This window comes from Orcinus orca, chromosome 16 (genome assembly GCF_937001465.1).
Source record: "Orcinus orca chromosome 16, mOrcOrc1.1, whole genome shotgun sequence".
Lineage (NCBI taxonomy): Eukaryota > Metazoa > Chordata > Mammalia > Artiodactyla > Delphinidae > Orcinus > Orcinus orca.
The window spans coordinates 25,583,259-25,606,560 of NC_064574.1; the positions used below are offsets into that span (position 1 = coordinate 25,583,259).

The 23,302-nt window shown below is 38.9% G+C and overlaps 2 protein-coding genes across 2 annotated transcripts in view; one reads left to right on the top strand and one right to left on the bottom strand.

Annotated features, from left to right (window-relative positions):
* The window catches only part of PXMP4 (peroxisomal membrane protein 4), a 772,061-nt gene that overhangs the window by 369,947 nt on the left and 378,812 nt on the right, over positions 1-23,302 (top strand). The window lies entirely within an intron of this gene.
* The window catches only part of ASIP (agouti signaling protein), a 203,727-nt gene that overhangs the window by 155,411 nt on the left and 25,014 nt on the right, over positions 1-23,302 (bottom strand). The gene's annotated exons all lie outside the window — the stretch shown is intronic.

The window sequence follows — 23,302 nt, forward strand, 5'->3', positions numbered from 1 at the left end:
AGCAAACAGAATCCAACAGCACATTAAAAGGATCATACACATGATCAAGTGGGGTTTATCCCAGGAATGCAAGGATTCCTCAATATATGCAAATCAATCAATGTGATACATCATATTAACAAACTTAAGGATAAAAACCATATGACAATCTCAATAGATGCAGAAAAAGCTTTCAACAAAATTCAACACCCATTTATGATAAAAACTCTCCAGAAAGTAGGCATAGAAGGAACCTACCTCAACATAATACAGGCCATATATGACAAACCCACAGCCAACATCGTTCTCAATAGTGAAAAACTGAAACCATTTCCTCTTAAGATCAGGAACAATACAAGGTTGCCCACTCTCACCACTATTATTCAACATAGTATTGGAAGTTTTAGCCACGGCAATCAGAGAAGAAAAAGAAATAAAGGAATCCAAATCAGAAAAGAAGAAGTAAAGCTGTCACTCCTGGCAGATGACATGATACTATACATAGACAATCCTAAAGATGCTACCAGAAAACTACTAGAGCTAATCAATGAATTTGGTAAAGTAGCAGGATACAAAATTAATGCACAGAAATCTCTTGCATTCCTATAAACTAATGATAAAAAAATCTGAGAGCGAAACTAAGGAAACACTCCTATTTACCATTGCAACAGAAAGAATAAAATACCTAGGAATAAACCTACCTAAGGAAACAAAAGACCTGTACGCAGAAAACTAGAAGACACTGATGAAAGAAATTAAAGACAATGGAGAAATATACCATGTTCTTGGACTGGAAGAATCAACATTGTGAAAATGACTATACTACCCAAAGCAATCTACAGATTCAATGCAATCCCTATCAAACTACCAATGGCATTTTTCACAGAAGAAGAACAAAAAATTGCACACTTTGTATGGAAACATAAAAGACCCTGAACAGCCAAAGCAATCTTTAGAAAGGAAAACCGAGCTGGAGGAATCAGGCTCCCAGACTTCAGACTATACTACAAAGCTACAGTAATCAAGACAGTATGGTACTGGCAGTAAAACAGAAATATAGATCAATGGAACAGGATAGAAAGCCCAAAGATAAACCCATGCACACATAGTCAGCTTATCTTTGATAAAGGAGACAAGAATATACAGTGGAGAAAAGACAGTCTCTTCAATAAGTGGTGCGGGGAAAACTGGACAGCTACATGTAAAAGAATGAAGTTAGAACATTTCCTAATACCATACATAAAAATAAAATGGATGAAAGACCTAAAGGTAAGGCCAGACACTATAAAACTCTTAGAGGAAAACATAGGCAGAACACTCTGTGACATAAATCACAGCGAGATCCTTTTTGACCCACCTCCTAGAGAAATGGAAATAAAAACAAACATAAACAAATGGGACCTGATAAAACTTCTTTTGCAGATCAAAGGAAACCATAAACAAGATGAAAAGATAACCCTCAGAATTGGAGAAAATATTTGCAAATGAAGCAACTGACAAAGGATTAATCTCCAAAATATACAAGCAGCTCATGCAGCTCAATAACAAAAAAAACAAACAGCCCAATCCAAAAATGGGTGGAAGACCTTAATAGACATCTCTCCAAAGAAGATATACAGATTGCCAACAAACATATGAAAGAATGCTCAACATCACTAATCATAAGAGAAATGCAAATCAAAACCACAATGAGGTATCACCTCACACCTGTCAGAACGGCCATCATCAAAACATGTACAAACAATAAATGCTGGAAAGGGTGTGAAGAAAAGGGAACCCTCTTTCACTGTTGGTGGGAATGTAAACTGATACAGCCACTATGGAGAACAGTATGGAGGTTCCTTAAAAAACTAAAATCAGAACTACCATATGACCCAGCAATCCCACTACTGGGCATATACCCTGAGAAAACCATAATTCAAAAAGGGACATGTACCACAATGTTCACTGCAGTAGTATTTACAATATCTAGGACATGGAAGCAACCTAAGTGTCCATCAACAGAAGAATGTATAAAGAAGATGTGGCACATATATACAATGGAATATTACTCAGCCATAAAAAGAAACTAAACTGAGTTATTTATAGTGAGGTGGATGGACCTAGAGTGTGTCATACAGAGTAAGTCAGAAAGAGAAAAACAAATACTGTATGTTAACACATATATATGGAATCTAAAAAAAAATGGTTCTGATGAACCTAGGGGCAGGACAGGAATAAAGATGCAGGTATAGAGAATGGACTTGAGGACACGGGAAGGGGGAAGTGTAAGCTGGGATAAAGTGAGAGAGTAGCATTGACATATATATACTACCAAATGTAAAATAGATAGCTAGTGGGAAGCAGCTGCATAGCACAGGGAGATCAGCTTGCTGATTTGTGACCACCTAGAGGAGTGGGATAGGGAGGATGGCAGGGAGGCAAAAGAGGGAGGGGATATGGGGATATATGTATACATATAGCTGATTCAGTTTGTTATACAGCAGAAACTAACAGAACATTGTAAAGCAATTATACTCCAATAAAGATGTTAAAAAATAAAAAAGAAGTTGAAGCGAAAGCTGAAGCCAGATAGCTCTTGCAGTAGCATTGTTAAAATTGTAGACTATGACCTATAACTGGTTCCAATACCTCCATGGCTTAAGCTTTTTCTTATCACTCTAGCTTAGGTGTGAGCAAACTATAGCCCACAGGCCAAATCTGGCCCACCACCTGTTTTTGTAAATAAAGTTTTATTGGAATGCAGCCATGCTCATTCATTTGCATATTGTCCATGGCCACTCTCATGCTATAGTGGCTGAGTTGAATAGTTCTGACAGAGACCACATGGTGCACAAAGTCTAAAATATTTATTCTTTGGCCCTTTACAGAAAAATTTGCCAACCCCTGCTCTAGTTTTTTTTTTAAATAAAAGCTTTATTTAGATATAATTTATCTACTATAAGGTTCACCAGTTTAAAGTGTACAATTCAATCGTTTTCAGTATATCTACAGAGTTCTGCAACAATCACCATAATCTAGTTTTAGAATATTTTTATCATCTCCAAAAGATACTTTATACCTATGAACAGCCATTCTCATCCCCCTCACCCTTCCGTCCACTCCCCAGCCTTAGGCAACCACTAATCTACTTTAGGTCTCTGTAGTTTTGTCTATTCTGGATATTTCATATAAATGAAATCATACAACACATAGCCTATGTGTCTGGATACTTAGCATAATGTTTTCAAAATTCATCAATGTTGTAGCACGAATCAGTACTTATTTATTTTTATGGCTGTATAATGTTCCATTGTATGAATATACTACATTTTGTTTATCAGTTTATCAGTTGGTGGATGTTTTGGTTGCTTCTACTTTTTTTTTTAAGGGAATTCCTTTATTTTTATTATTTATTTACTTTTGGCTGTGTTGGGTCTTCGTTTCTGTGCAAGGGCTTTCTCTAGTTGCGGCAAGCAGGGGCCACTCTTCATTGCGGTGCGCGGGCCTCTCACTATCGCGGCCTCTCTTGTTGCAGAGCACAGGCTCCAGACGCACAGGCTCAGTAGTTGTGGCTCATGGGCCTAGTTGCTCCACGGCATGTGGGATCCTCCCAGACCAGGGCTCGAACCTGTGTCCCCTGCATTGGCAGGCAGATTCTCAACCACTGCGCCAACAGGGAAGCCCTGCTTCTACTTTTTGGCTATTATGAATAATGCTGTTATGCACATTTACGCACAACTTTTTGTGTGGACATGTGTTTTCACTTCTCTTGGGTATATACCTAGGCATAGAATTGTTGGTTCATGTGGTAACTCTGTATTTAACATTTTGAGGAAGTGCTAAACTGTTTTTCAAAGTAGCTACACCCATATCTCTTTATTCTGATACTTTGGGTTCACAAGGAAATTATGGCTCATTAGCCAGGACTGTGGATAGAAAATAGATATTGGAGAGAAACTAGATCTCCAAGTATGCACTAAATTAGCCACGTGGTTCAAATTCATACTACCTATGTAGTTCAGGAATGCTGAACTGAGAAATGAACATAAAGTGGGTTCAGAACTGTTGAAATCCAGAGGGCTCCATGGACTGGGTGAATCTAAAAGACTATACCCAGATAAACTATAATTTAGGAGTAAAAGCAAAATAAATACATTTAAAGACCTACAGAGACTTAGAATTTACCATCAAAACAATCGTGCTGAAAGATGTATTAAGGAATGTACTCAAACCAGTATAAAAATGAACCAAGTTTCCATCAATGGATGAATGGATAAAGAAATTGTGATATACACAAACACACACCCACACATGAATATTATTTAGCCATAAAAAAGAATGAAATCTTGCCATTTGTGACAAAATGGATGGACCTCAAGGGCATTATGCTAAGTGAAAGAAGTCAGATAGAGAAAAACAAATACCTTATGATCAGCTCTTTCTGTGGAATTTAAAAATAACAACGACAACAACAACAAGAAGCTCAAAGATACAGAGAACAGATTAGTGGTTGCCAAAGTCGGTGGGCGTGGCGGGGGTAGGAGAAATGGGTGAAGGAGGTCAAAGGTAAAAAGAAAAAAAAGCAATGGCAGTGATACTTTAACTGACTTACCACAGTATTGTCAGAATTAAACTGTGCTTTTCATAGTAGGTGAGCAAACAGTATTTGCTGAATGAATTAGCTAGTCAACTCTTGGTTTAAAAAAAGACAACAAAACAAAATAAAAATGAACCAAGAAGGAAATAGGGGAGTATAAGAAGCAATGCTGAAAAAAAAGTTGCTAAAACATGTTGCTAAATTGTGCTAGTTTATGAGACTAGCATACCCTTGAAGCTCAAATCCAACAAGGACAGTAAGAGAAGAAAAAAAAAAAATCCAGGCCAATCTTATTCATAAACATAGTTGCAAAAATCCCAAGTAAAATATAAAGGAATCAAACTCAATTTCACTACCAAGAAGGATTTTTATCACGAATGCTTCTACATTAGAAACTTTACTTATATAGTTCAAAACTGTATAATCATCTCAATATGTATCCAAAAAATTTAAATTCTACACCCATTCACGATTTAAAACACCTATCTGCCATTATGTAAACATAATCGTGAACCTTTGGGGAAATGATATGTCAGTGAGATACATACAGCCTTGGAACCGTGGATGGAAATGTGGGAATAAGCTCATAATTTCCCAATGATCGAAGTAGACAGATCTTTAGTGTAACCAAGAATTATCTAGTATGATAATGGTTTTGTATGGGATTGAAATTTTCCATAATAAAACATTTTTAAAATTACCTGGAACATCTGTAAAATATTTAGATTTCAGGCCCCACTCCAGAGATTCTAATTTAGTAGGTCTGATGTGGGATTCAAGAAAACACAACATTCATCTCTTCTATCCTCTCCTGCTCCCAACCCCTAACCAACCCCCTCCCCATGCAATTGTACTTCAGAGCACAATCTGAGAAACACTGTAATAGAACGTCTGTTTCATTTCAAGTGATACTTTGAAATGGAGATGTTCTTCCTTACAGATAACTTAACTTGTCATTAGCCATTTTGCTTTGATTTAAAAATAACATCCCTGGATAGATCACCACTGCCCTCTAAAGATGACTGTTAGGTATAGATCTCTCCCAGAGCTCAAGAGGTAGTTAATTTTCCAAGACATTTGTCATTGGACACATTTAGAGTGCAGCCTATCCAACATTTAGGTTCAAACCAGGGTTTGAGGAAAACACAGGGGTTTTGGCTATTTTAATTACCTTCCCTGCATTTCTGAAACATGTATAACCTGCTCTTGAGCACTTTCCACGTTTTGTCCTCCTCCTTTACTCTTTTACATACCACCTTTTTCAGTTCCCCTCCACAGAGAAAACCCCATGCCCCAAATTCAAGGCAGGGCTCTATCTAGAGAGTCTGGGAACATGGTTTTTTATAAAAGAGGAGGACCTATTAGGATATACTTTCTCCTATTTTTCAACTCTGATTTAAAGTCTTCAGCAGATTAGAGTACATCTTTTTGAATATGAGTAGTTATGCCCCGTATCAAAATCTTTCCCACTTTTTTCAAGACCCCTGCCCACCTAATTTGAAGCAGGTGATTTTTCCTCCTACTTTTCAGAACAAAACAGAACCCCCTAGTAGTAAACTCCCCTGAGCTCTTTCTATATCTTCTACTTCTCCTTTCTTTTAATCTCACTAAGAGACCCTCTCCCTGTTCAAAGCTCACCCTAACACTAGACCTCTTAATCATACCTTCGTGCTCCATCTTTTCTCTCTCTTCTATACTTACCTTCTTTCTGGAAACGGTACATCTTGGCTAGGCTCTTAGTCTTGTCTTTTCTATTTGTTCTTTTCTCCCTTCCCCTACCACTCTCCTCTTAAGTTCCACTCTATTTCCCTTTCCAGCCTAAATTTCCCCTTCTAATTGCCTCTCCTCTGCGCATTCCATTCTTTCCTCAACCCTTTGTAATATGTCTCTCATCCCTCCCTCACCACTTTTGAAAATGTTTCCCAGGTCATCCTCAACCTCTGAATTGGCAAGCCAGTGGCTCCTCTGTACTCCTCATTTTCCTTGGCATCTCTGCAGCACGTGGCACTGCTGACCTCTCCCTTCCCCAAATACTATCTTGCCTTGATTTCTATGACATCACCTCCTCCTTTTCCTCTGATGGCTCCTTTTTCTCTGATGGCTCCTTTACAGACCCACTTGATAGAGCACCTTCAGCTGCCAGTCTCCTAAATGTTAGCATTGCCAAAGACTCCAGAGCACCTAACCGTGTAAGGTTTTTGTGAAGGATAAATGAGATAAAGCATAGAAAGTACTTGGCACTATCCCTAGCATACAGTAAGAATCATTCAGTAAATGGTTGAGATGGTGATAATAATGACTTCACTATTTTCTTCCAGCTTCATACATTCTCTTTGAGTGATCTCACCCACTCTAAGTGCTTCAATTCCCATATACAAATTGATGACTCAAATTAATATCTCCAGAATTTGAGATCTCTTTCAAGATACATATCTCCCACTGCCTATCAAACATTTCCTGATAAAACTGTGTCCTCTTATAGTACCCTTAACATGGCCAATAACATTATAATTTGGGGTTAACATCTGAGTCTCTCCCACTACGAATGGATCTCCATGTGTAGCACATTCACATCAGAGAACAAAATCCTTCTTCCACATAATCAGATACAGGGTGGATAGTTTGTAGTTTTCAAGGGTCGATGACTGCCCTTTGAAAACAACACTATGTCTTCATAAGGGCATATGACTTCCCCAATCCTACTTCAGATTCACTGCTTGACGGGGAACTCACTAATGGAACTTTTAATGAATTTCAATCCAATTAGTTTAAAAACAATTTAACGAAATCACATTTCTACTTACCTCAATACAGTTGGTCTTAAACATTAATTTTACTAATTTATAAAGCCCTAGTCTATGCCTTCTCCATCTACCTGGGCATGTTCTACAAGCCCAGTGGCAGTGAATGGGCCACTAGTTTCTGCATGGAGGCTGTAATACCTATGCAGATAGTCTCTGAATATGTGTAAAAACTATCCCTAATTGTTTGCAGGAATGAATATACACTCTCAGTGATTTTCTTTTCTGGCAGTTATCAAAAGAGCTCCCATCTTTTTTTGTGGAAATGGAACATGTTGAATGCTCATTCATAAAAGAAACTGCCACATATTTAAGACATCTAGAAAACACAGCCATTCTCAGGCATTTTAGTGCGTATTACTGATGCTAAATGATACCATTTTAATAGCTTATTTAAGCACCATCATCAAGTGAAATTTTTCATGAATCTCAGTAAGCTAAAAATTAAATGAAGCCAAAGACAAATGTATTAACAGCCAGCAATACCTGGTATTGAGAAGAAACTTTTCTGGCTTGTGAAAATAAAGACAGTTTCTCTTTGATCTCAATGTATAGGTGTATGACAATAGATTTCCCAGACTGTTGGGCTGTTAATAAATAAAAATAATTTTAAATGAAAATTTCACTCACTTGAAAATATGTATTGAGCTATGTAGCAGGCACTGAAGAGAAGAAAGATAGTCCCTGCCTTCCAAAAACTTAGAGATTAGTGGAACCATAGATTAATAAATCAAGTAAAGGAAGGGCTAAGGCAACAGTACATGTAAGGCACAGAGGCCAGAGAGAGGACAGCTCTTTCCACAAATAGTTCCACGTGGCTACAGGATGCAAGTAGTTGTGGGTGAAGGGAGGTATTGAGGTTGGAGAGCGAGGAAAGGGTTGGATATGCCATGCTAAGAGATTTGGATTTTATTCAGTGAGTAGTCAAGAACTCCCTTCTCTGACAGTGGTGAAAAGGAGAAGACTGGTGGGGAAGTAAATCAGAGGTAAGGAGATTAGTTGGAGGCTACTGTAAATATCCAGCTAAGACATAAGAGGACCAAACCTAAGGCAGCAGGGATGAAGAATAGGGATTAAGACTTTCTCTTTATCTAAGCTTTAGGAAATTTGATTATGATGTGCCTTGATATAGTCTTCTTCATGCTTCTTGTGTTAAAGATTTGTTAAACTTCTTGGATCTATGGTTTTATAGTTCTCATCAAATTTGAAAATTTTTCAGTCATTATATCTTCAAATATTTTTTCTGTACCCTCCCTTCTCCTATGGGGACTCCATTTATATATTAATGGATATATATTTATATATATGGATATATATTTATACATATATTAAGTCACCTGAAGTTGTCCCACTGAGACTCTTTTTCATTTGTAAGTCTTTTTCCTCTATGTGCTTCATTTTGGATTGTTTCTACTGCTATATCTTCAAGTTCTTTAGTCTTTTCTTCTGCAATGTATAATTGCTGACATGAGCACAATGATGGTATCACTTCCCAAGTTGGGGGATTCATGAACAAAAACATAGACTGGGGCTAGACAGAAAAGGAGAGATAAGGAGCTTGGTTTAGGGCATGTTAAGGCTGAGGTCCTTGTGGACATAGATAGCTGAATATATTCTTCCCCTGATTAGAGGGAATAAATGAATTAGAGGGTGGAGATTTCAGAGACATGAGTGAAGAGTGTGAAGCCACTGATTAGGTCACCCAGGGAGCATGTACTGAAAAACAAAAGAGGGTGGAAAACGAAGTATGGAGTACTCTAACATTTAAGGTGCTGCAGAGGAGGAAAAGTCAGTAAGGAAACTGAGGAGTACACAGAGAAGGAAGAGGAGAGCCAGGAGAGACTTGTCATCAAAGATAAGAGACAAGAGGAATTTCAAGAAGAAGAGAGTATTCTGCAGTGTCCAATGCTCTAGAAAAGTCAAGAATGATAAGGACAGAAAATTGTCTTTTAACTATTTTATTTTATTTTAATTAATTTATTTTTTGGCCACACCATGTGGCCTGCAGGATCTTAGTTCCCCAACCTGGGATTGAACCTGGGCCACGGCAGTGAAAGCTCTGAGTCTTAACCACTGGACTGCCAGGAAATTCCCTGTCTATTAACAATTTGGAGGTCACTGGTAACCTTAGAAACAGGTCTATTTTTTTTTAAGAACGACCTCTGTTCACTTGTTCATTCATCCATTCATTCAATGGACACTTATTTACCAGTGTCTGGGATATAGAGATGAATGAGAGCCTCTATTCTGAGGTAGTTCTCTGTCTAATAAACAGCTATTGAAATAGCTTGATAAGTGTTTTGTTTGTTTGTTTTTTTAATTATTTATTTTTGGCTGCATTTTGTCTTCATTGTTGCGCACGGGCTTTCTCTAGTTGTGGCGAGTGGCAGCTACTCTTCATTTCGGTGCGCAGGCTTCTCATTGCAGTGGCTTCTCTTGTTGCAGAGCAAGGGCTCTAGGCGTGCAGTCTTCATTAGTTGCGGCTTGCGGGCTCAGTAGCTATGGCACATGGGCTTAGTTGCTTGGCAGCATGTGAGATCTTCCCGGACCAGGGCTTGAACCCGTGTCCCCTGCATTGGCAGACAGATTCTTAACCACTGCACCACCTGGGAAATCCCGATAGGGTCAAAACAGAGTGAAGTATGAAGGACTGGTTGTTAGCACAAACAGAATGTCAAAGAAGCTTCTCCAGAGGAAAAACTAGAGCTAAAATCCAGAAGGATGAAGATTCATAATTTTAAAAAGGGACAGGAGGACAGGAAACATGAGGGGTAAAAACCAAAGTAATGAGTACTTAACCTTCTGAATTCCTCATACTATTAGGCTAACACAATTGGATCTGGCTAGGAATATTGGCAGATATTCAGGAAATAGAACCATACTCTAAAACGACTGGAGGGACTTCCCTGGTGGCTCAGTGGTTGAGAATCTGCCTGCCAATGCAGGGGACACGGGTTTGAGTCCTGGTCCAGGAAGATCCCACATGCCACGGAGCAGCTAAACCCATGCGCCACAACTATTGAGCCTGCACTCTAGAGCCCGCGAGCCACAACTACTGAGCCCGCGTGTCACAATTTCTGAAGCCTGTGCACCTAGAGCCCAAGCTCTGCAACAAGAGAAGCCACTGCAATGAGAAGCCCGTGCACCACAAAGAGTAGCCCCCACTCACCACAGCTAGAGAAAGCCCACGTGCAGCAACTAAGACCCAACAACGAAGACCCAATGCAGCCAAAAATAAATAAATTTATTAAAAATAAATAAATAAATAAAAGGACTAGAGAAGAAAGATCAAATCTTAAGGATAGGGTATAGCCAATAATGAGAAGGGTGAAAAACTTGGTTCATAAATAAATGACTCCTCTGTTCTCGAGTCCTTACCTTGATTGCACTGACTGGTGATAACCTTGTTCTAGCCCTAAAACACTTACCTCCTAAATCTAAAGGTGATGACCTTATTAATTCTAATCTTGTCTTTCTAAAGTGACTATTCTCATACCTCATATCTCACTATTTGAGTCAGAAGAAGAAAAGATTTTTCTTGTACATCTGAAGAGTTATTTGCGATTAAAACATTACTCCTGGGCTTCCCTGGTGGCGCAGTGGTTAAGAATCTGCCTGCCAATGCAGGGGACATGGGTTCGAGTCCTGGTCCAGGAAGATCCCACTTGCCACGGAGCAACTATGCCCGTGCACCACAACTACTGAGCCTGTGCTCTAGAGCCCGTGAGCCACAACTACTGAGTCCGTGCTCCTAGAGCCTGTGCTCCGCAACAAGAGAAGCCACTGCAACGAGAAGCCCATGTACCACAACAAAGAGTAGCCCCCACTTGCCTCAACTAGAGAAAGCCTGCGCACAGCAACAAAGACCCAACGCAGCCACAAAAAAAAAAAATTACTCCTACACCTATATTTTTGGTAACTTGCCAGATATCATTTTCATTAACAAATATGAGTGTATTGATTCCTTAATTTTGAACTTCTTACTAAAGAAAGAGAATATGGGAAAATGTAAGCTATTCCTAGAATATGATGAGTAAACCTTTCAAATCAACATACTCCTTCAGAGGCTTTTTTTTTTTTTTTCGTAAAAGAGCAGCTAGTTAATCCTAGAACATTTAAATAAAAGAGTTTAATAGTAGAAGCTCCGAGTTACCCTATATTCCATCCACTACACTTAACCCCAAAGTAGTCAGATATCAGCAAGCCTTAGGAGGGAAGATAAGCCAAGACAGCTTAGAAAGCAAGAAAACCCCAAACTTTCTATTGAGACTTCTTTTTTGGGACTGTGTTTGTTCTGTAATGCCTGTCTGACTCAGCTTCAGGAAGAAAAAGGAAATTGTCAACAGCTCAGAGTTACCCCACAGGAGGCAAGAGAACATTTGACAAATGTTTTTCCAACCTTGAAGACCAGCTGTTCTCTTCTCAGGTGTTTTCTAGTCAAAGTGAATTTCTATATCCCTTTAAAGAACGGCAAGGGGAGAAAACTGGTACCAGCTTCCAGACAGGAAAAAGTTTAAATGTTGTAGAATCTAATACATCAGGAGAAAGGAATATGGTCTGCACTTTGAAGTGTTTGTTTCTAGGCCTTCCCTACTTGCTTAGAAACTTTACTCCATCCAAATCTCCCCTCCAAAGCAGATGTCTGTGATAAAGAATAGGGACAGCACAAAAACATTTTTCCAGTGGTAATTCCCAGATGTGAGCTGCCCGGAATGATGAAGTGCTGCCCGGAATGATGAAGTGCAGCCCTGCTGTCAAGTTCCATAACAATCATGCTCTGAGTTCTATTGACACATGTTTTTATGCAGTTTTAGCAAAAGAAGCCTACATTGGGAATAGCTGACAAAATTCCATCGTTTCTACCACTATCTCTCGTGCTAAAACAACATCATTCTCCCAATCATACATGATTTGTGTATGGGTTGTGACTAATTCTAGTCTGTCTAAGGCTAAGATAATCAAAATATAACTGGGTTTTGGGTTTTTTCCTAACTAGTATTTATCCTAATATTTGAACAGAGGTGACAATAAGAACAACAAAAATACATATAGCTCTGTGCTTCCTGTGGTATGAAGAGGCATTTCTAGAAAAAGTTGTAAAGACGACTAGAAAAGGAACTAAGTATGGTGAGAACATACGAGCCAATTTGTATGACAGGGAAGGAAATAGATAGTTTGGACATTTTTTCAGGCAGATTTCAAAGTGATACCTTAGTAGTTGGGGTTCAAGAGGCTTTAAGAGGGCATTTTAAACTCAGAAGTTAGGAACAGCAAAGGGACATGGTTTGGGAAATTGCTACCTCTACGGTGATTAGAAGAGTTACATGTGGGAGTCCTGGTATGTATGGGCTGAGAGTAGACAGGAAGTTGTTTGGAAATAACCATAAAAGCATGATGTGTTGTAAACCCATGCCAAACTGAAGTAATATGACTGTGTTCACAATTAATTGTCTATAGGTTCAATAATATTACTTGTAAGGACAAATTCCAACATGGCTTTTTTTAAAATCTCCTTACTATCAGTCTAGGTAATTTAGGTGGCAAAGAGGTATTGTCATAGGTTGTCAGTTAAGAAGGATTATGGTCTGCACATATCATTAAATGTTATTTTAAATAGCACCAAATAGACCACCTGGAAGTCTTGGGAAGAGGGAGGAAAGGGCATGTAAAGACAGAGGAGGGAGAGCTTTTCCTGGGCTTTCCTCTCAGAGGAGTGGCTGGTAGGGGCCTGAAGGAGAGGCTCAATCCAGAGAAAGCAGAAAGGGCCAACAGATATAGAGAAGACTAGGAAGATACATGGTCCTCTGACCCCAGTGTTTCTAGGGAAGTTTAGGAGGTTCCAGTTTGGTCTGCCTGGGAAGAAGGTGAATACAGAATTTTATGGCTTGTCTTTATGATTTCTGACATTTCTTTCTTTCGCCTCTGATCTCACTATTAGGGGGAAAAAAAGGTGTAAATTTACAAAAGCTGGCTAAAATGCAAATATTAAAAGAAACAACCTCAAATGTAGGTTGTTAGTCAATCATAAAGTGTAAAGATTAATCGGTAACACCTTTTCCAGTTTTGTTAAAGAAGGCTGGGTATGAAGAAAGCTGGCAGTTCTTTAGAATCTAAATTTTAAGGGAACAGAAAAAGTGAATGCCTTCTCATTGTCTATAAACTGTTTAAAACTCATTAGCCTGGTATTCAAGGCCCTCCATGAACTGGTCTTAACCGCTCCAACCTTATTTCTCTCTACTACCTTACACTATACCTATGATGAGTAACTTTTGACCCACTAGCTTCGCAATCTAATTTCAATGCAGCCTTTCAGCTTGAAGGGTCTGAGGAACTTATTTAATCTGCTGTAAGGGAAATGCTCCTATTTTATTCTGGCTTATTATATTTCTTTTGTTGTACCTTTACCATCCTTTTGTGAAAATGTGGGCTCCACAAGGGCAGGGACTGTATCTACCTTGCTCACTGTGTATCTCCAGTGCCTAATACAATGCCTGACACATAATAGACATTCAATAAATATTTATTGAATGAATAAAAGAATGGCTTAAATCACTGGAAGACTGTTGGGTTGAAATGGCCAGACAGTGAGTAGGGGATAGGAGAAGAAGAAGTACTCTAGACTGAATAAGAACAAAGTTTGAGGTAATCTTAAAGATGACACTTTCTGAGGCTTAAGAGTAAATCAGTTTTATGGGAATTTCTTTACAGAACAAATGGTCAGAGGTAAGAAAGGGGCAGAATTAGAACAGTACTCAAGGAAGATTAACATGGTGGTAACCTGAAGGATGGATTAAGTTGGATGAGGCTGGAGCCAAGGAACTGAGCAGGAGAGCCTGGGCATAGTCAGTGGCCATGAGAATGGACCAGAGGCAACTCATTGGAGAGACACTGCAGAGGTGGAATCTATTGTTCCTGCCAAGTGCCAGAAAAGTCAAAGGTGGCTCCAAGGTGCCTGGCCTGGGAAATTGGCACAGAGGTGGTGATGGCAGGAGGAGTAGCAATAACAGAAATAGGGAACACAGGAATCACAGAGGTCACTAGATCACCAGGAAAATTCACATAGTAAAAAAAAACTATGGCAGAATGTCTAGAAAAATCCAATATCTAAATTTTAAGTAGTCCACCTATGATAATATAATAAATAAAGTTTATGCTAGATCCTTAGGTTAGATTTCCCCACCCCATCCCCCGAATCTCTTTGTCCTCCCCAGGGACAGAGTTAGCCCTGATCTCATGGGTTTCAACTCTTAGCAGTTATTTCAGCCTTGACCATAGCCAAGACATTTAGCCATTAGTATTAACTATAAGGACAGGAGAAACAAGAGAAGGATTTTCTTTACTGAGCTTTACCTGAGATTTGTTACATGAGTCTGCTTTGACGAACTCCATGATGAATTCTTTCTTGCCTCAGGACTAAAACATGATGTTTCCTCTGCCTAGGCTACTTTCTCCCCATTCTTCTCAGGACTAACTCTTACTCACCCTTCAGGTTTCAGTTTAAATGTCATTTCCTTAACAACGCACATCTAAAGTCTCCACTGTTATTTTAATTCATAGCAACTTGTTCTTCTCCTTCATAAAAGTTATCACAATTTGTAATTATATGTTGACTGCATATTTATTTATGTATTTTTTACTATCTAACTCTCCCACATGACTGTAAACTCCACAAGGGCAGGCACTATGTTGTTGTTTTGCGGCTGAAGTGCTTTCCCAGCTTCGTGAGGGGGTTTCCATTGATTCACCCTGGGCACTCGCTGGCTCCCTGCCTCCTCCCCCTCCTCCTCCCCCTCCTCCTCCTCGCCCTCACTCCTCCACCTCATTCACTGGCTGAGGCTGAGGCATCCCACACAACCGGCAGGCACTATGTTTTATTCAGCCACTCTACACCTAGCACCTGACCAAAAAACCTCATGTCCTATATGTATATGTTGAACGAATGAATCATTGATCCCTGGTCTCACCTGAGGACCAATTCTTGCCATGTTTTTTAGTTTCTTTATAAAAAAATTTGGTGGATTATCAAGGAATATTGTTAGTATTCAGTTTCAATTTTAAGAAAATGTTTTCTCATATGAAAACATGTCAGACTTCTTTGAAGAAACATTCCCCTCTAAGGTATGGTTTTTAGAAGAATTATATGTTTGATCAACTAAATCTTTTTTTTAAAAAAGTTGTAAAATCTTTGCATTGACTGAGGTATATAGTTCACAGAAATACTAATTATTATACATAATAACAAACCTAAGTCAATATTTCCAGGAATCATGTCTTGCTAGCAACAATATTAATAATGAGTTGACATTGTCCAGACATACATAAATGATATTAAACAGAACAGTTCCTCTCCTTTCCCTTGAGGTTCTTATAATACTTAAAGAAATGAGACATAAATAAGAAGTCTGAAATAGGAGACATTTTGGGAAAGTCATTGTATTTTTCCTTTCTAGTTTCTTCTCTTATTGTCTTCTGTTTTTATATTCCCTTTTGTGGCTCTCACCCCTTGTTTCTCTGCTTTTGTCTACTTTCTCCCTTCTTTGTTTTAGTGATATTAAATATGCCCCCAAATTCTAGCATTTACTGAAATCAAACTGCACTTTTTTTCTTTCCTGGTAATCAGATCCAAATAACCCAGAGAAGAGTCATATTTTTCTCAAATGTTGATACAACTACCACCCAATCAACTCCTGTGACCTGGGGATCCCCATCCAGAAGAAAGAGATACTCTAGGGCTCATATCTAGGGCTCCTGGCAGGTAACTCAATAAATCATAGCCACCAAATTCTCTGTAAAGAATATCTGTTTCCCACTCCCACCTACAGACATAAAAATATCCTTTGGGAGTACCAAGGAGAATAAATAACAAATGTACGGGTCTCTACGAAATACTTTTCATTCATGATCTCATTCAATTCTTTCAACAAACCTGTGAGGTAGATATTATTATTATCATCCCATTTTACACTAAAAAAGACTCTGAAGTTCAGAGAGATAAAATGACTTCCCCAAGGTTACTCACCTAGTAATTATGGCTCACCAGAATTATGGCTCCAAGTAGCCACAACTCTATAATTTGTGATCTTTCTACCACAGCAAAAACAAATCTCCATAACAAGAGTAGGAACAGGAATAGAAACAGTGACAAGTAAAGGAACACAATCCAAAGTTAGGGAACCTTATAAAACCATGATGTGGTTGAAAAATCCTTCATGGAACTTCTTGCCGCCTCATTCCACCTACCCTTCTCCTCCAAACCAAATGTGCAGAAACATCTTATATAGTGAAAGTTGTCCTAGTGGGAAGAGTCACCAACTGCTCATGGGCCACTCTATCCAGAAGTGACAAATATTCTAATCAGGCAGCAGTCTGTGAGTAGGCTCTCTAATTCAGGCCCTTATCATCTCTTGCCTGGACAATTCCGAAAGCCTCCTAACAAGGCTTCATGCCTCTGGTCTTGTCCTCCTTCAGTCCATCCTCCACACTATTACCAGTAATGTTTCTGAAGTACAGATCTGTTCATGCCCTTCCCTGCTTAAAATCCTTCAATGGCTTCTGTTATGGGCTGAATTGTGTCCCCTAAAAATTCATATGTTTTTATGAAACATATGTTCCCTAACCTCTAGTATCTCTGAATGTCACTGTATTTGAAGATAGGGTCTTTAAGGAGATAATTCAGTTGAAATGAGGCCATTAGAGCAGGCCCTAATCCAATCTGACTGGTGTCCTTAAAAGAAAAGGAAATTTAGACACACACACAGAGGGAAGACCGTGTGAAGACACAGGGAGAAGAGAGCCATCTGCAAGCCAAGGAAAGAAGTCTCAGAAGAAACCAAACTTGTCGATACCTCGATCTTGGAATTCTAGCTTCCAGAATTGTGAGAAAATAAATTTCTGTTGTTTAAGCTCCCAAGTTATGGTACTTTGTTTAGCAGGTCTCAAAAACTAATACAACTTCCCAATGTCTACAAGGTAAAATATAAACGTCTTACATTAGTGTGGCATTCTAGGTCTTTCATGACCCAACTCCTGCTTCTACAGCATTATTTGTGGCTATGCCCTATCTTTGACCATATACTCTAGAACACTAAATGTTTCTTGTCTCCATATCTTTGCCTATAGTGCTCTTGTCTCTTTCTCATTTTATCCTCTAAGATTTAGCTCCTTATAGCCCTCACCTCCAGGCTGAGTGAGTTATCCCTCCTCTATAGTATGTGAGGTCCTGGAAGGGAGAGACTGTCTTATTCATCTTTATATCCCCAAACTCCACCACACTAGTCTATTCACAGGCAGGTATCAATACATATCTGTTGAAATGAACTGTGGATGGGTGGAGAGGCAAGAGTGGTAGGGAAACGGTTCTCTTAGTGATATCCTTGATCCACGGTGAGGAGTCAACTTACCCCTCTTTGTCAAGGCCTCAGGCTGGCAGCTTCCTTGTTTAATTTCAAAGTTAAGAAAAGGTTGGCATTATGGAACTCAGGACATTGAGAATATGATCCATGAGTTTCAGCTGTCTCCACTATGTCTTTCTCCTTTAGCCTCCATTTTCTCTTTATTAGGTTCTTTGGATTCCCAGTTATGTCTAAATGTGGGTATTCCTGTCAGGCATAAGTAAGTCCTGGAGGAGGCAGGAATTCTCTTTCTCTCTCCCCCCACCCCCATTTCCCCCCATACATTGTTCTTATTCTCTCCTACCACAGAAGGGCTTCCTCTATGGCACCAGGGAAGAAAGATGTGGCACCTTCAAGCTTATATAGTCCCATTTTAGCAACCCAAGGGAAAAAAGATTTTCTTTCTTCTGGGAAAAGACTCTAACTAATCTTTGGTTGCATGCCTGCTCCTCAGACCAATTACTGTTGCAGGGGAATGAGGTACCATGACTGTCCCAACCTGAAACAAATTCTTCTTGCTGCCTTCCCTTCACTCCCAGCAACACACACAGATACTTTGGCTAGAGGTAGTGGGATGGTAGGGTCTTTCCAGAAAATTTATTAGCTACAACACATGTTAAAGTGACTACTGACAAAGACCTATACACAAATGTTTATAGCAGCTTTATAATAGCCAGAAACTGGAAATGACCAATGTCCACCACAGGTGATTAGATAAACAAAATGTGGTATATAAAACTAATGAAATCTCAGCAATAAAAAAAAAACTACTGTTATACACAACAACATGGGTGAACCTCAAAAATATCATGCTGAGCGAAAGAAATATATACCTACACAAGAGTATATATTATGTAATTCTATTTAATCAAAGCTTTCAAAAATCTGTATCTAATTTATATTGACAGAAATCTATAGTGGTTGCCTAGGTGTGTGTGTTGGGGGTTGGGGAAATTGACTGAGAAGGGGGCACAAGGGAACTTTCTGAGATAATGGTAAAATTCTATAGACTGAGTGGTAGTGGTTACATAGGTATATAAATTTGTCAAGTCACAAAGATGTACACTTAAAATAGGTGCATTTTATTGTATATAAATTATGCCTTGATAAAGGTGATATTAAAAGTACATATAAAACGAGTGCTAAAGTGCTGTGATGGTAATCAAAATATTGATCTTTCAGGATAAAACCCAAGATCTTGGAAGGCAAATCCTCTTTAGTCAGACCTCTAACTGCCCATGTAGCCCTGTCTTTCACTTCACCACTCTCAATTGTAGTTCTCCCCACATCCCAAGCTCTTTTCCCCACCTCTAAGTCTTTACATATGCTGTCCCTCTGCTGATAGTAGTACAGCAGGCAAAACAGCTCTTCTTTTAGGACTCAGGTCAAGCATCATCTGGGCTGACTTTCTGTGTTGCTTTAGGTTGCAGTACTAACCCCTCCTTTTCTCTGTACCATTCCCTGCACATTCTATTGTTTTCATTTGTTTGCACATTGACTCCTCTACTAGACTGAGGGCAAATATGAAAGAAGTTTCTTCCATTGAAATAAGTTTAGGGGTGTTTCAAACACATGAAAAATAGAGATTAACCTAAAATTTCTTAAATGCTTACTATTTGCCAGAAACTACTAGCTTTGTCACTCGCTGGTTGGGACTATTTGGTCTATGGCTTTGACATCAGAGTTTCAGAGGGAATCTTTATAAGCTGAGACAATACAGTCCAGCAACATTTTTTATTTCTCTAACAGCTCAAACATTATCCTAAAACATTTTTTTGATTAGGAGGAGCTTTCCTGCTAATTATTAAATCCATATGTATTTTAACGAAAATTTAATCCCTGTTTGATTCATTCACACTCAATCTATCACAGTTTTACTTTTAAGATTTATTTGATGTTCAAGAAGCCATTAGAACCCCCATATAAGGCCCATCTCTGAGAAAACAGGATGTGGGTAAAATTAAGCAAAACCAAATGTTAACAAAATCTTTAAGGATTAAGCAGAATCTTAATGAGGAAAGTTATGCTACACTGTTTTGACTTTTCAGACTCCAAGTAAGTCTGCATTGACTAGAGAGGCTCTCACATCTTTATTACATATTTTCTCCCAAGGGACTGTGAGGAGATGAGAGAAGGAATGATTTGATGGGTACAGAAATATTTAGCATCGTATTCCTACTAATATTTCAGTCTATATTTTCTGAAAACCCCCCTGCTACAAAACACCTAAAATTGCTGATTAAAATACCATAAACATTATTTTAAATAGTACATTTGAGCTCCTAAGAAAGGTTTTTTTTTTTTAAGTTGAGGGACTAAAAATAAAGAGGGAGTTAAAATTGTTGGATAAATATGACTTGATCAGGGGGTGGAGGAGGTTGCCTGTCTCAGTAATCAAGGACCTGGTGTTTTATTTATTTATTTATTATTTATTTATTTATTGGTTGCATTGGGTCTTTGTTGCTGCACGCGGGCTTTCTCTATAGTTGCAGCAAGCGGGGGCTACTCTTCGTTGCAGTGCGTGGGCTTCTCATTGCAGTGGCTTCTCTTGTTGTGGAGCACAGGTTCTAGGTGTGCAGGTTTCAGTAGCTGCATTACGCGGGCTCAGTAGTTGCGGCACGCAGGCCCTTAGAGCATGCGGGCTTCAGTAGTGGTGGCGCATGGGCTCTAGAGCTCAGGCTCAGTAGCTGTGGCACTTGGGCTTAGTTGCTCTGAGGCATGTGGGATCTTCCTGGACCAGTGATCGAACCCATGTCCCCTGCATTGGCAGGCGGATTCTTAACCACTGTGCCACCAGGGAAGTCCCAAGGATTTGGTGTTTTAAAAGACACCTGGACAGAAAGTGAAGCAGGGTGCCGAGGAAAAACTGGGATCAGAGTTTTTCCACCATCAAAAAGAAATAACAAGGAAGTATGTCTGTTTTAGCTTGCTCTGCATGAAAAAAAGTCTCCCTCAAGAATCTGTAACCATAGGCCCACCATCAAGTGGGTTTGAGGATCATATTTGCACTAACTGTATGTCTTTAGACCTTCAAGTCAAAACATTAAAGTAAAAAATTGGTCCTACATTAAGACACTTGACAAGAGCAAATACAACCCCTCTCTGGAGGGGAAATCTCAACCCAGATCATATAAAAAGTTGGGTTCTTGAAAATTACAAAATGTAATTCAAAAATTACAAAATTTACAATGAAACATCCCACAATATGCAAGAATTAGCCTATAAGCTCATCAACAGACACCATTAAGAAAGTGAAAAGGTAAGGCACAGACTGGAAGAAAATATTCACAACACATACAACTGTCAAAGGATTTGTATCCATAATATATAAAGAACTATACTAATCCATAAAAAAGAGACCACAACCCAATTAAAAAACTGAGCAAAAGGTTTGAACGTATCACAAAAGATATCCAACTGGCTATCAAACAATTGATAAGATGCTCAATATCATTATTCACCTAGAGAATGCAAATAAGAACCAGAGATACCACTACACATTCACCAGATTGGTTGTTTAAAAGACTGACAATACCAATTGTTGATGAATATGTGGGATAACTGGAATGCTCATACATTGTGGATAGGAGTGCAAAATTAACAACCACTTTAGAAAACTGATTGGAATTTCGAATGAAGTTAAGCATTTTTCAAAACTGATGTAGGAAACAAAACCCTCAGCTTTAGGAAGCATAATGGATACTGAGCATAAAAATAAACCTAAGTCCATACTTAGATACAGTACAGTGAAATTATCAAAAACTAAGGGAAGATGTTAACACAACCAGACAAGGTCTAAAAACAGTGACCTAACCAGTAGTAATAAGAATCTCTAATGCTCTGATTGTGATGTTGAAATACCATTCCCCACTAAAAGAAACTAGGGTGTCTTAGAGAAATAGTTGATTCTAGAGCCGGGGCAGGAAAAGTACAAGATGAATCTGGAACATTTTGTCATACCACCTAGCAAGGAAGCTGTCAAAGACTACTGGTCGGGCTTCCCTGGTGGTGCAGTGGCTAAGAATCTGCCTGCCAATGCAGGAGACACGGGTTTGAGCCCTGGTCCTGGAAGATCCCACATGCCGCGGAGCAACTAAGCCCATGTGCCACAACTACTGAGCCTGCGCTCTGGAGCCTGCGAGCCAAAACTACTGAGCCCACACGCCACAACTACTGAAGCCCGTGTGCCTAGAGCCTGCGCTCCACAACAAGAGAAGCCACTGCAATGAGAAGCCCGCGCACTGCAACAAAGACCCAACGCAGCCAAAAATAAATAAATTAATAAATTAATTTTTTTAAAAAAAGGACAACTGGTCATGTCAAAATGACTCAGGAAACAACTTGAAAAAGCGCTAACTGGGCAAAAATGGGACAATTGGAGTGTCAATATAAAATAGTAAGTGTAATGGATTAAAACTGATTATATATGCTTAAGTCCTGGAGCTCACAGTGATATTTTAAAAAGTTGATCATATTTGGAGTATGAGAGTGAACCAATTCATTATCTTGAAAACTGGCAAATAAAGGGAAAGGATCAAGCATTTATCCTGCCTTCCCATTAGGAATTCTACCATTGGGTAAGTAAGTAGTAGATAATTGGGAGCATGTCTTTATAGATATATTTCAGCAAATAAATCAAAAGGATTAGAACATTTCTAACCTCCATTGAATGAATGGATCTCCATTGAATTAATGGATCTAACCTCCATTGAATTAATGGATCTAGGCAAGGAGCATCAGTGGCTGCTAACAGCACACACAAAAAAGCAACAACCAGGCAATCACACGTAATGTGTAGTCTTGTCAAAGGAATCAAACCTGGAGTCTGATAAAGCCTCTGCATTCAGCTTCTAATTTGTAGGTAATACAAAGGACATACAACAATGCTGATGTCCTTGAAATGCAGTTAGTAAAATCCAAACTGTGGGAACTATACAAGTCAAATGGACCACGTTCTTCAACAGATAAATTCTAAGGAAAAGAAAAGGATGGAGAAAGAAACAATAAATTGAAAGAGACTTAAAACACAGAGCAAAGAAAACAGATACATTAATTTTTTAAAAGGGCAAGACTAAACTGTAGTATCACACTCCTATAAAGAAATGCAAGGAGATTATTGCTATAAAAGTCAGGATAGTGGTTATTTTTGAGAGGAGGAAGGTGATTATATGATTGGGATAAGGTACAAGGAAGTGTTCTGAGGGAGCTAACGAAGTTTTATTTCTTGACCTGCGTACAGTAAGTCCCCTACGTGTGAACAAGTTCCGTTCTGAGAGCGCATTCGTAAGTCCAATTTGTTTGTAAGTCCAACAAAGTTAGCCTAGGTACCCAACTAACACAATCAGCTATATAGTACTGTACTGTAATAGGTTTATAATACTTTTCACACAAATAATACTTTAAAAACAAACACAAAAAATGAAGAAAACATTTTTAATCTTACAGTACAGTACCTTGAAAAGTACAGTAGCACAGTACAACAGCTGGCATACATACAGAGGCTGGCACTGAGTGAACAGGCAAGAAGAGTTACTGACTGGATGAGGGAGAGG